This window comes from Vombatus ursinus, unplaced genomic scaffold (assembly GCF_900497805.2).
Source record: "Vombatus ursinus unplaced genomic scaffold, bare-nosed wombat genome assembly UNPS02012082.1, whole genome shotgun sequence".
NCBI lineage: Eukaryota > Metazoa > Chordata > Mammalia > Diprotodontia > Vombatidae > Vombatus > Vombatus ursinus.
In genome coordinates, this window is record NW_020951860.1 from 2701895 (window position 1) to 2715169 (window position 13275).

The 13275-nt window shown below is 40.6% G+C and overlaps 1 protein-coding gene across 1 annotated transcript in view; it reads left to right on the top strand.

Moving 5' to 3' along the window:
- CACNA1C (calcium voltage-gated channel subunit alpha1 C) overlaps nucleotides 1-13275 on the top strand; it is a 752540-nt gene that overhangs the window by 233999 nt on the left and 505266 nt on the right. The window lies entirely within an intron of this gene.

A 13275-nucleotide genomic window follows, 5' to 3' on the forward strand; every position in this document is an offset into this window, starting at 1 on the left:
CCTATAAAAGAAAGGGGACTAGATGACTGTTGAGATGGGTTGAGGGAGGAAGGAAATATATAATACATGGTCTGGGGTATTTGCTGCCCTATCAGGATGGTGCCTGTATGCCCAACTTGCTCTTGGAAGTGGAAGAAGAGAAGCACTTTCTAATCACAGTGGGTTTTCCTGAGGACTGGTGCTCTGACTTATGACTATTCTTTCAAAAACTCCTGCCACCAAATTTTCCCAGGGAGCTTAGGATTCTTAGGTTCTCCTGCCTCTTTTTTTAAAAATGCCCATATCTTGTGATGTTTTAATAGCTCTGTAACCTGCTCAGTTGAGGGTCGTCATGTTTTATTAAAACCTTCTCACAGGGTCCCCCTTGCCAAAGCAGGCTTGTTGTATGCATCCATCATGAATCACTCAGGAATGAAACCACTTTCCCACAGAACCATCCAGGAAACATATTAGCTCTTCCCAGGAAACACAGACCTCCTCTCATCACTCACACCCAGTTGTTCCCTATTCTCCAATGTTTTAGTTATTAATCCTGCCATCTCTGAGGTCTATATCTCTCTATCTGTCATTCTTCAGAAGCCCAATAAAACTACCATTGGCATGGTGTGGGGGTAGCACAGAATTTAGGGAAGTGGGGGGGTGGGACAAGGAAGAGGGGAAGGCTTGGCAGATATTATGGCTCTAGACCATACAAAAAGCATTCAAACTCCTTCTTCTTCTCCCAAAGACAGAGCAGGCCAGACAGGGCTAAGAGGCAGAGGGAGAAAGAAGGCCAGCTCCACCAAATAGAGGCCTGTATCAAAAGGCAAACTACCCTTCCAGGGACATCTCTGCATCAGAGGGGAAAGAATGCTGGATCTAGGGGCAGACAGCCTGTGGGACCATCAGCAGGTCACTTGCCATCTCTGGGCTTCAGTTTTCTCATCTGTGCAAAATGAAGACCCTGGATTCTAAGCATGTCCAAGGCCCCTTTCAGTTCTAAATCATATACAATCTCAGGTTGTTCTTTCACAACTGCTTTTTGAGGCTATCCTCTGACAGTTATTTTAATTTGATCTTACCTATATAAAAATGGGAGGGTGGGGTGGAAGTGAAAGGATACTCAGAATTCTTTGCTCTCATCCCCTAGGGAATTTACCTACTCCCTGCCCAGAAGGAAATAACAGATCAACAGCAGTTCCCAAATAATTTAGTTCATGCCTGTAGTTAAGGCAGCAGGATGGAGTTGAATGTTTCAATTCTTTATGCTTGAGTCATTTCATTATTTCAGGAAAAATGCAACTCTCTTCCCAGAGACTTGAGGAAGCCCTGGCCAAAGTTATTCTGATCTTGGCACCAGCTACTTATTGAGCTCCCAGGGGGATCTCACTAGAGGGTTATCTTTGAACTGTCCTGGGGCAAGAGCTTGGGATTCTCTTTTTCAGCTTTTCTTTCTCAAAGAAAGGGCCCCTGAGGAGACTAAAAGCTCTCTAGGGTTGTCTCAGCTTCCATCTCAACCTAAACCAGAAGTCACTAGATATGATTCTTCCTTATCCAGGGGCAGGCTATACGAAGGCTGATACTTGACCCTGGTCTTCAAACTCAGTTGAACAGTGGCTTTCCAGGGGTCATATACATTTATGTGTGTATATATATATATATATATATATATATTAAATTTAATATGGTAATGCAACTAACTTACCTTTCTCAACTTCTGATCTTCCTTCTTCTCTCCTCCATATAATTTTAATATTTCATTAATGCTCTTTTCTTTCTTTTAAAAAGTAACCATTAATACCCAAGAGCTACCCACCCCTCCTTCCTACATAGAAACTATCCCTTGTAATAACTACAGACAATCAAAACAAATCAAAACATTTGGCTATGCCCAAAAATGTATGTATGATTCATTATGTGCCCCCAGTCTATCATCTGACTGCCAAGAGGTGGGCAATGGGCTTTATCCTTGATTTTCTGAAGTCATAGTTGGTCACTGTCTGAATCAAAGCTCTGAAGTTTTTCAGAATTGTATTCCTTTACATTATTATGGACATTGTTATAAGTTGTTCTCCTGGCTCTGTTAATTTCACCCTGCATGAGCTCAAAGAAATCTTTCCAGGTTTCTCAGAAATTGTCATATCCCTAATTTCTTCCAATACAATAATATTCTATAGACCGTAATTTCTTCAGCCCTTCCTCAATTGCAACCACTTTATTTCTACTTCTTTGCTGAAAAAAATGCTGTTTTAAATATTTTTGTTTTGTGCCAATGCATCTTTTCCCTCTGTCTTTGATTTCTTTGGAAGGTATATGCCTAATAGTGGTATCACTTGGTTAGAGGTACAATTTAGCTACTTTTTGGGTACAGTTCCAAATTGCTCTCCACAATGGTTGAACCACTTCAAAATTCTATCGACAGTATATTATTATGCCTGCCCACCCACAGCCACTCCAACAATTGCCATTTTCTTTTACGTCACCTCTGTCAATCTGATGGATGTAAGGTAGAACCTTGGAGTTGTTTTAATTTTCACTTCTCTTATTATTAGTGATTTGGACCATTTTATCCACATAATTATTTATAATTTAAATGTTTTCTTTGTTTTGTCTGTTCATGTTCTTTGATCATTTACCTATTGGCTGCTTCATTTATTTTCCACATATTTATTGGATTGAGAAACAACAATATGTCTTGTTCCATCAGGCCACTGGGTATGCACTCTCAGAATGAGAAATATACACAAATCATTAAATGGCAATTATTGTAATTAGCAGAATGTAGCAGTGATTAATCACTCAGCTCCTTCTCTCTGTCTGCCTTCTCCTGTGATATACCTTGCCTGTGGCGTTAATGAACTTTGGAAGAGGGTTCTAACTAGTCAGATTTAAAGTTAGGGAAAGGGAAAATGGAAAGTTGGTTGTCAGCAGAGTTTTAATTTTCCTGTTTCCTCCATTCTGAATTAGAGGGTGAAGGGCCAAGAAACAGACATCCTTCTGAATCACAATCTTCTTTCTTATTAAGCTGTTTCTTTTCTCAAACTCCTGTGGTCTGTCCTCACATTGCTTATATGCAGTATACATATGATACACCTTTATGAAAGGTGTATCATAATGAATACTCTTCCATGGTAAAAGGATCTGAAATTAGAAGGAAGCTTGAAAACCATCTAGGCCAAACCTCTTATTTTATGGATGAGAAAATTGAGGTTAAAAGTTAAACTGACCTAAAGTCACAGAGGTAAGCTATATTTGCAGTCAAGTATAAGGATTCAGTCCAAGTGTGGACATTTATTCCAGTCAGTTGCCAAATCTGCTCAATTCCCCCTCCTCAATTTCTCTCATTTTTAACCTTCTCTCTAATTCCACCATTACTATCCTAGTCCAGGCCCATATCACCTCTCATCTGGACTACAGTCAAAGCTTTCTAGGCCTGCCTGTGTGCATCTTCTGTGCTCACCGGTCCCTCTTTCATACTTCTGGCAGATTGAAATGTAACCTTGTCACCCCTCTGCTCAAGAAACTGCAGTGACTCTCCATTAACTTTAGGGGATTGGCTTTTCATGCCCTTCACATCTAACTCTAGCCTGTCTTTTCAGGCTAATTACACATTACTCTCCCTCGTGGACTCTACAGCCCAGCCAAAATTGGCCAGCTTGCCATTCCCTATATCCTTGGTCCTAATTAGTACCAAAAAAACGTATCCTGTGAAGTGATTTTAGATATTCAAATTCACACTATTTGAAGTTAAAATTATGTAAGCTATGATAATTGGTTCCAGCTCAATGGAAGTATTTAGTTCAGAATCAAATAAAGTGACTGCCACTTCGCCAAATTCAATATTTGCACTAATCAGGACCTAGTTGTACATGACATTCTGTCTCTGGGCTTTGCATAGGCAGCCAAGGATGCTTTCTCTTCTCCCAAACTTCTACCTCTTGAGATGCCTCCAGCTCTCCTCAAGGTTCAGCTCAAGTGCTGTCTCCTTCAAAAGACTTTTTTTTTCTGATTGCCCTAATTATGGTGTATTTATTGTGCATGTATCCTCTATTTATTCATCTGTGAACATATTATAAATCCTTAATAAGATACAAGTTCCTTGAGCAGAGGGGCTGTCTTGCTCTTTCCAGCGTTGCACCGGTGACTATCGCACATTGCTTAGTAAACAGTCAGTGCTTAATAAATTTTTGCTGATTTATTGAGAAGCAACATGATGCAATGGAAAGAGAATTGGATTTGGAGTCAGAGAAGCTGGATTCAAAGCTCCACTCTGGGCTCCAATTTCCTAATCTATAAAATGAGATGACTGGAATAAACAACTGTGGACGTTCCTTCCAGTTCTGTCCTATGTATCCATGGTTGCCAAAGTGACATTCTGACCATGCCACTCCCCTTGCTCTATAAAAGCCACTTCTCCTTATTACCTCTGTGATCAAATACCAATGCCTCTGACATTTTAACACCCTTCACAACAATGTGATTGCAACCAGCCTTTCCAAACTTACTATATATTTCACACACCACAGACTCTGTAATTCAATCAGAATGGCCTTTTGGCTATTCCTCACACTACGTTCTATCTCTCTTCTCCATATCTTTGTACAGACTATTCTATTCCCAATACCTAGAATACTGTCACCCCCCTCTAAGGATCCCTAGTGTTGGGGCGATTAGGTGGTGCAGTGGATAGAGCACCGACCCTGAAGTCAGGAGGACCTGAGTTCAAAGCCAGCCTCAGACTAAATACTTGACACTTACTATCTGGGTGACCCTGGTCTAGTCACTTAACTCCAATTGTGTTAAAAAAAAAAAGTCCCTAGTTTCCTCCAAAAGTCAGCTTACATATCACATCATACATGAGATTTTCCATGAATCCCTTCAACTGCCAGTGCCTTCTCCCTTGAAATTACCTTGCATTTATTTTGTACATTTTTATAGAGAATCATATGTGTTCACAGGCTGTAACTTGAGGGTCATGTTGGTTTCATTTTCGTCTTTATTTTCTTAGTTACTGGCATATTTAATTGCTGATTGATTGAGCAGAGTTCACTTATACTAGAAAGAATGTTCTTGCCACCTAGTCATGACTGGAGTGGGGGTGATGTTCAGGGTTCCTCTTATAACACCTGGACCAAAAGAAGGGGTGTGGTTTCCCATGGAAGCTTTAGCTTTAGTAGCAGATGTTTAAGGGCTAGAGGTTGGCTAAGGTTACTAGCGGTAATCACATATTTACAGAGACACCCAATTGAAAATTAAAGGTGTGTTAGGCAAAGCCATTCCACCCCAGCCAAGAGAGGCCTGCCTGCTTACATTTACCTCTTCTCTTCTTTTGTTCCCTACCATCAGCTCGTGACTCCCCTGCGTTCCTGGCCCTTTGTGTGCCAGATATGACCCTTAGGAAGGAACTGCCTTCTGGCATCCAAGATGGAGCCTCTGTTCTTCATTTTAAAGGGAAAGGGAACAGATGCCTGTATTAGCATTCCTCAGACCCTTAGAATTTGATTGGTTCATTTGTTCCCTGGGTTGACTCCACCTCCCATTTGGTACTACAGCCAAGTTGAAAGATTCACTTCATTCATTCAACAAAAAGACATCTATTAAGTGCATATTGTTTGTAGAGCAATGTGCTTTGTGATATAGATATTAAGATGAAAGACATTCTCATAGACCTAGTAGGGGCTTCATGCAATGTGATTAAATACTTACCATATGCTGTGCATGATTCTAAATTGGGGACACAAAGGCAAAAAATAGTCCCTGCCCTCGAGAAGCTCACATTATAATGGAGGAGATGACATGCAAATAATTATGCATGTTATAGACACACTAGGGTAAATTGGAGGTAATCTCAGACGGAAGGCAATAGCAAAGGTAGGTCTAGGAAAGGCCTCTTACGGAAAGTGGGATTTGAGCTGAGTATTGAAGGAATTGAGGAAATCCAGGATAAAGAGCGTTCCAGGTAGGAGGGCTAGCCAATGAATAGGCATGGAGTATTATGTGAGAAGACTACAAGAAGGCCAGTGTCCCTGGATTGTTTAATACATGGCGGGGAACTAAAGTATGACAAATCTGGAAAGGTAGAAAGAGGACAGGTTGCAAAGGGCTTTAAAAGCTATACAAAGGATTTTCTTTTGATCTAGGAGATAATAATGAGCCGCTGGAGTTTGTGAGTATGGGAGTGACATGGTTAGATCTACACTTTAGAAAGATCCCTTTGGCAGCAGAGTAGAGAATGAACTGGAGTGGGGAGAGACCTGAGGCAGAGAAATCAACTGGGGAGCTATTGCAATAGTCAAAACATGGGGCGATGATGATTGCACCAGGATGGTGGCTGTGTCATAGGAGAGAAGGGAATATGGGAGATTATGGGAGATTTTGTGAGATAGGCAGGACAGGACATGGCAATAGATTGGATATAGGGGGGTTGAACAAAAATGAGGAGACAGAGATAACACCAAGGTTGTGAGCCTGGGTAACTAGGAGGATGGTAACACCCCTGAAAGTAACAGAGAAAGTTTTGGAGGGAGTTTTGAGAACTGCTTTGGACATATTGTATTTCAGATTTCTGTGGGACATTCAGTTCAAGCTGTCCAGTAGGCAGCTAGAGGCTAGAGATAAACACCAATAATTATTACATACACCATTCCATAGTGTGTTAGAATGTTTTTTGCATGTTGTTTCCCCCATTAGAATGTGAGTTCCTTGAAGGCAGGATTTGTTTTTTTGTTTTGTTTCGTTTGTTTGTTTTATATCCCCAGTGCTTAGCATGGTGCCTGGCAAATAGTAATCACTTAATAAATGTATTTTGACTTGTTTATTTGTCAAAGTGCTAGGTGTTGTTTGAGGGATGTCAGTGTTGACTAGGGGGTCTGGGAAGACTCCATGGAGAAGGCGATATATGAATTTGACTTTAAATGGTAGGATTTCAATGAGTAAGCCTTGGGGACAAGGAAGGGAGCTTGCATGGCACCTTTAGTAGACAGAGAATTACAGTTTAGCTATAAGATAGAGTGTGTGGAGGTTAGGAATATGATATGGCTAAGTGAGTGTGGGAGCTAGCTTGTAGTAGATTCCCAAGCCTATTTTAAAAATTTTCAGCATAAGCATTTACACATTGAAAATCAGCAAACGTTAAAAATCACAGATTGATTTATTGTCTTGATTGTCTAGACTTAAAGTGATAGAGAAAATGTTATTAATGCAGATTAAGCTTAATTAGGGGAGTCAGTTCTTAAATGTTGATTTGAACGCTAGACGAAGGAATTGGAACTCTTTTGCTCTTGTCTCAGAAGAATGAGATGTAGATGGGTGGTTCTGCAATAGGATTCTCTTCTCAGGTGAGTCTGGCACCTTGCAGATACTTCTGAATTTTCTGCCTTCAAGATGTGGTGTAATCTATGAGTTACTGCTGAGCAGTTGGAGGTGTTCCAGGACCAAATCACTTTGTCATGTAATCCTAACTTAATTTGCTTATCAAGGATTGTTTAGAAATTGGGAGGTGGGATTGGCCTTGGCCTGTGACTTCTTTGGTGTAGGAAACTTCAGTCATGTAAATTCCCTCCACTAATGCAGGTGAGTAACTCTTAGGAAATTGTCTGGGGCACTAAGAGGTTATAAGCAACTTTTTGGTTTCAGAGGCCAGGCTTGAGTTCAGGCCTTCCTGGCTTTAAAGCCAGCCCTCTTTCTAGGAATCCATGCTGTCTCTCACAGAAATATTTGTCCTACTGTATTTGGAGTCAGAGAATCTGAGTTTGAATTATACCGTGGACACTTAATAGCTCTGTAATCACAGGCAAATCACTTAAACTCCCTCACCCTTAATTTCCTCATTTGGCCCTGGGGTATCTACCCCCAGGATTGTTGCAAAGATCAAATGATCAAATGAGGCAATGTACACAAAGCGCTTTTTCAACCTCAAAGCATAACATGAATTTGCTGTTAGACCTTTGGCGCTTCTGCCCTTTGACGAAATCACTGCCTAGTTGTTCCATCTCCAACACTTCTTCACCCAAGATCAGGAAAGAGTGAACACACAAGGAATGAAAAAACAGCAGGGCCATGCTTTCATGAGCCACATGGCAGCCCAGGTAGAGAAACAAGTCTGCAAGAGGCTTACATGTCTTCTCTTGATCACCACCATGAAAGAGGGAGATTCCATTTCTCCCCATTGGAGACTTCTGTATGCATTCTCAGTTCTGGTTCAGCAGTCATTTAAAGGACTTCTTGACTGTACAGTAGCAGATAGGAAATACTCATAGAATATTTGCCCATGTTCTGAATAGAGAGCAGGTCCCCTCCATTACTTATGGTCACATACTTTCAGAAGTCATTCATCCACATGGAGTGGCATCAACCCCAGCCCTGCACATGCTCTGAACACCGAACCCCTCCTGGCCAGTTTTCCCACTATAATTATTGATATTAAAATCAGTGTCCAGGGGCAGCTAGGTAGCGCAGTGGATAGAGCACTGGCCCTGAAGTCAGGAGGAGCTGATTTCAGATCTGGCCTCAGACAAAACACTTGACACTTACTAGCTGTGTGATGCTGGGTAAGTCATGGAACCCCAATTGCCTAAAAAAAAAAAACAAAACAGTGTCCATTATATAATTGTTTTAGTTTTGTTGGTGTACACATGAGTCTGCGTCAGACACTGTAGTTTTGTGGTCCTGAGCAAATCACTTACCTCCTTAAACCTCAGCATTCTCATCTGTAAAATGGGGATAATTTCACCTACTTCTTCACAGGGCTCGAGAGTATCAAACAAGATAATGTTGAATTTAAAATACTATAGAAATGTTTGTTATTGTTATTCTCGTTAGTCCTTGGGAACCTTAGAGAACCAAGGTTCTGGTCTTGTGTGCCCTGAAGAGTCAGAGGTGCCCCAGCCACCTTTGGTTCTACATAATAGTGTTTATTTTTAATGTGTTTGGGGGACATTTACAGCCAGTGAAGGGCAGGGATGGTGAGCAGACTGAGAGCCAAGAGATTAGTGACATAGCTTTTCAAGGAGACTCTTAACTCTGCATGTTATTCATTCCCACCCTTCACCGCCAAGATGGTTTTATGAGTCTGCATGTTCTTCAGGCTGAACGGGGACTAACTTCCCAATTCATTTATTCCTTCATCTGTCATAATATTGTAGTAGCAAGATCACTGGTCTTGGATGAATCCTCTTGAGACAGTCTACACAGTCTAAATTCACCAGATAAATTACAACTCCATTTTGGAATCTGAATTTTTGGATGGACTTACTGTAAAACTCAAGTTTCTAGAGAAATATCAAACTTTTTACTTCACCCTTTTTGAAGGGAGGCAGAGGGCACATTTTACTGGGTAGGAGGGCAGACAGTTGTGTACTGAGATCTAAGAAACCCCTACAAAGTAGTCTGGCATTTGACCAAAATATTTGAGCCATCTTTATTCTAACCTGTCAAGATAAGAGAAATATGTACCCAAGACTTCATCCCCAGGACAGTTCTGAGGCCTGCCAAGAAGCTATACCAACCACTATACACCCTCCCACACACACACACACAATGACCACCATCATGCTTACCGTCCTTAGGAAAAGTGTAACATTTCTCCTTATGAGTGCACCTGCTAGAGTCAGAGTATTATCAGGACCCTGAAGATTTGAGCTGCTTTTCACTTTGCCATTCTTTCTGAAGTAGGAAGTGGGTCAGATCTGTTTTTAGGCTCAAAAGATCATGAAAAAAAAATATGAAAAGGAAACAAATAGGATGTAATAAATCAACTTTTTGACATGTATGTGCATCAGAGAAAAGAGGGAGTGGGGGTGCTGAGAACCTAGAAAGTCTTTTTGCCCTGCTGATTCAGGCTCAGCAGCCCCTCTTCTTTTCATGTAATATGACATGTAATTCATGAGTATATGTGCCTTCCTTTCTTTCCTTACTTCTTGTCTCCCTCCCTCCCTTCCTTCTACCCTCTCTCTTTTTCTTCACACCCTCTCCTTTTCTTTCTTTCTCTTTCTTTCTTTCCTTTTTTCCTTCCTTCCCTCCCTCCTTCATTCCTTTCTCTCTCCTTTCTTCTTCACTCCCTCCCCTTTTTTCTTCTTCTTTTCTTTTTCTTTCTTTCTTTGTTCCTTTCTTTCTCTTTCCTTCCTTCCTCCTCATCTTCCTCCCTTTCTCCTTTTCTTCTTTCTTTATTTCCCTTCCCTCTTTCCCTCCTTTTCTTTTCCTTTTCTTCTTCACTCCCTCTCTCCTTTCTTTCTTCTTTCTTTTCTTTTCCTCCTTCCTTCCTTCCTCCCTCTCTCCTTTCCTTCCTTCCTTATCTTCCAGGGTTTATTTGCATTTCAACAATCAATCCATGGGGAAAACCCCAAAAGCATAAATTTCTTTTAAATTAAGATTCTCTTTGGGTGCAAGTGCACTTAAGAACCACTTAAGTAACACTATAATTGGCTACTCCACCTACTTGTAAGATTAGTTCTAGAGGTTTAGGTGCTGAAAGATTTGAATGGCTACAAAATATGAAATTTGTGGGAAATCAGGTTGTTGGATATATAAATGGCATGAAAGTTATCTAGTAGGCAGTGGTGGGGGGGTACTTTGAGTGAGAGGGAAACAAAGTGAGATAACCTTTACTACTACTTATGAAACTGAGTTCTTCCAAGGGATCCTCTGTGCCTATCCCCTGTAGAAGCACCATGGGGAAAGGGGGCATGCTGGGTGTGGAGATAAATTCAGGCTATGATAAGCTAAAGCCAGGAAGAGTTTAATCCAATTTCATGGTAACTTTTTCTTCCATTATGAGTCAACTCAGATTTACTTCAGAAGTTGTTTTGATTAAGAGGGCAAAAACCTTCCAGATCACTATGGGGTTTAGATGAAATCAAGGAGTGTTAGCTACATTCCTTTCTCTGAGCACAGGGAATAACAACTTGGACCTGTGATTTCGTTGGGATAGGGAACTCCCTGGAGAGGAAATTAATTCAACCAATGGAGATTAGCACCTTCTTAATTTATCATCTTAGAGTGCTGTCTGAGAATCGAGAAGTAATTTGCTTAGCATCACACAGTGTGGGTCAGAGGTGCTAGAATGGGTCAGAGGTGTATTTTGAACCAAAGTCTTCCAGACTTTGAGTTCAGCTTTCCATCCATGGCTTCAGGTATTCTCTCTAGGGGACAAACTGACCTGTTATTCATTCAAAACTTTCTTCTGAGTCCCAGTATATGGACTTCTCAGAAAATTCCTTCAGGCAACTCTACTATAATATTCTTAGTGTTTAGTTAATCTATGGTGGAACTGTCATATCCTTGTTAAACAATTATTAGCCTCCCCCTGCCCCAGTCAGATGTATTGCCTTAGTGACCCACCTACATACCATACTCTATTCTTAGAATCATAGACTATTGAATTGGGATGGTCCTTGGATATCATCTTGTTCAACCTCCTCATTTTATGGTGGAGGCAAGTGGAGCACGTAGAGGGGAGGTCTTCTGCTTAACATCACACAGTAAGTTAGTGTCAGAGTTAATTGAGAATCACAGAATCTTAGAGTTGAAGAGGGGACCTCTGAAGCCCTCTACGACAACCTGTACCTGACTGAAAACCTTCTGTACAACATCCCCACAAGTAATCATCCGTGCTTGAAGATCTGTAGTGCTGGGAAACCCATAACCCCCGAGACAGCCTGTTCTCCCTTTGCATAATTCTGATGGTTAGGAAGTTTTTCTCCGCACTGAAACTATATCTGCCTCTGCATCTTCCAGCCATCACTCCTAATTCTACCCTCTAAGGCCATGCAAAGTTAGTTTCTTCTACCTGACAAGTCTCTAAATGTTTAAATATCATGTACTACCTAAATAGTCTTCTGGCCCCCTCATAAATATTCAGTGTTCTTTTCTTTACACCACCACATTGCTTCTTGATTCCACATTTTTCCTACCCAAATGTCTTTCTCACTCCACTCCTTCTTTCTCATTCCACTCCTCCTTTCCCATTCTGTTCTATTGATCTTTTAGGGGCCAGTTAAAGTTTGACCTCTCCTATGAACCTTTCTTATTTACTCTGGCAAACATTGATTTCTCTCTTATCTAAAATCCTAATGTGCTTAAAGCCCACGGGCTCCCTAGTTTGCTTCGAAACTTTTATCACCTGTTATTTCATTAGCATAGATACTCCCCTGCCAGTATGCAAATCACAACCCCTCCATGTCTATACAATAATAATCATAGCTGACATTTGTATTGCATATTATAGTTTACAAATTGTTTTACATATATTCTCTCCTAACTCTATGAGGTAGGTAATATTTTCCCCATTTTAGAGAAAAAGAAGAAATCGAGACTTAAGGAGGTTAAGTGATTAATCCTAAGTTTAGAAAAGCACTTTGTCTCATTTGTACCCCACAACAATCCTGGTGGTATGTATTAGAGGCATTGTTATGTCATTTTATAGATGAAGAAACTGAGATGCAAGGTTGTTGCTTCCCCATAACCATATAGCTAATAAATACTGGAGAAATGATGGAATCCAGATCTCTCCTGACTCGAAGTTCAGTACTCTTTCTTCTATACTACACTGCCTAGGTCTCTGAGAATTACTGCAACTGAAAAATTCATCACCAATTAGGAATGATCCTCTCCAAACTTAGTTATATCCTCACAGACAGTTTCTCAATTGGTCCATTCTCAAAGTCTTTCTAGGCAGGTTGGTGGCACAGGGATAGAGCGCTGGATCTAGAGTCAGGAACACCTGATTTTAAATCTGGCCTCAGACACTCATTAGCTATGTGACCCTGGGTAAGTCACTTAACCTTTGTCTGCCTCACTGACCTCATCTATAATATGGGTTAGCACCTACCTCTCAGAGTTGCCACAAGGATAAAATGAGATATTTGTAAAATGCTTTGCAAATCTTATTGTGTTCTATAAATGTAAGCTACTATTATTATTATAATGGGATCTTACAAAACTTATGCTCTGTTGGCACAGATTTTGAGAATACAGGGTCAGTTAGCCCTGTGCCATGATAAGGCATTAGAATACCATGTTAGTGGCTACTATGGAAATATATTTTGCGTGACTTCACATGTATGATCAATATCGTGTAGCTTGACTTCTCAATGGAGGGGGACAGAGTGGGGGGTAGGGAGAAAATTTGGAAAATACAAGTCATATGACATTTGATTATGATTAAGTTTGGGAAGGGACTGAAGAAAAACTGACAGGCTAACCTGGTAGTAGGGAATTGTTTGAGGGCTCATATAACTTTATTATATCACCGTCAAAGAGTGATTTTTTTAAGTTATCATTAATGAATATTCTTTATTG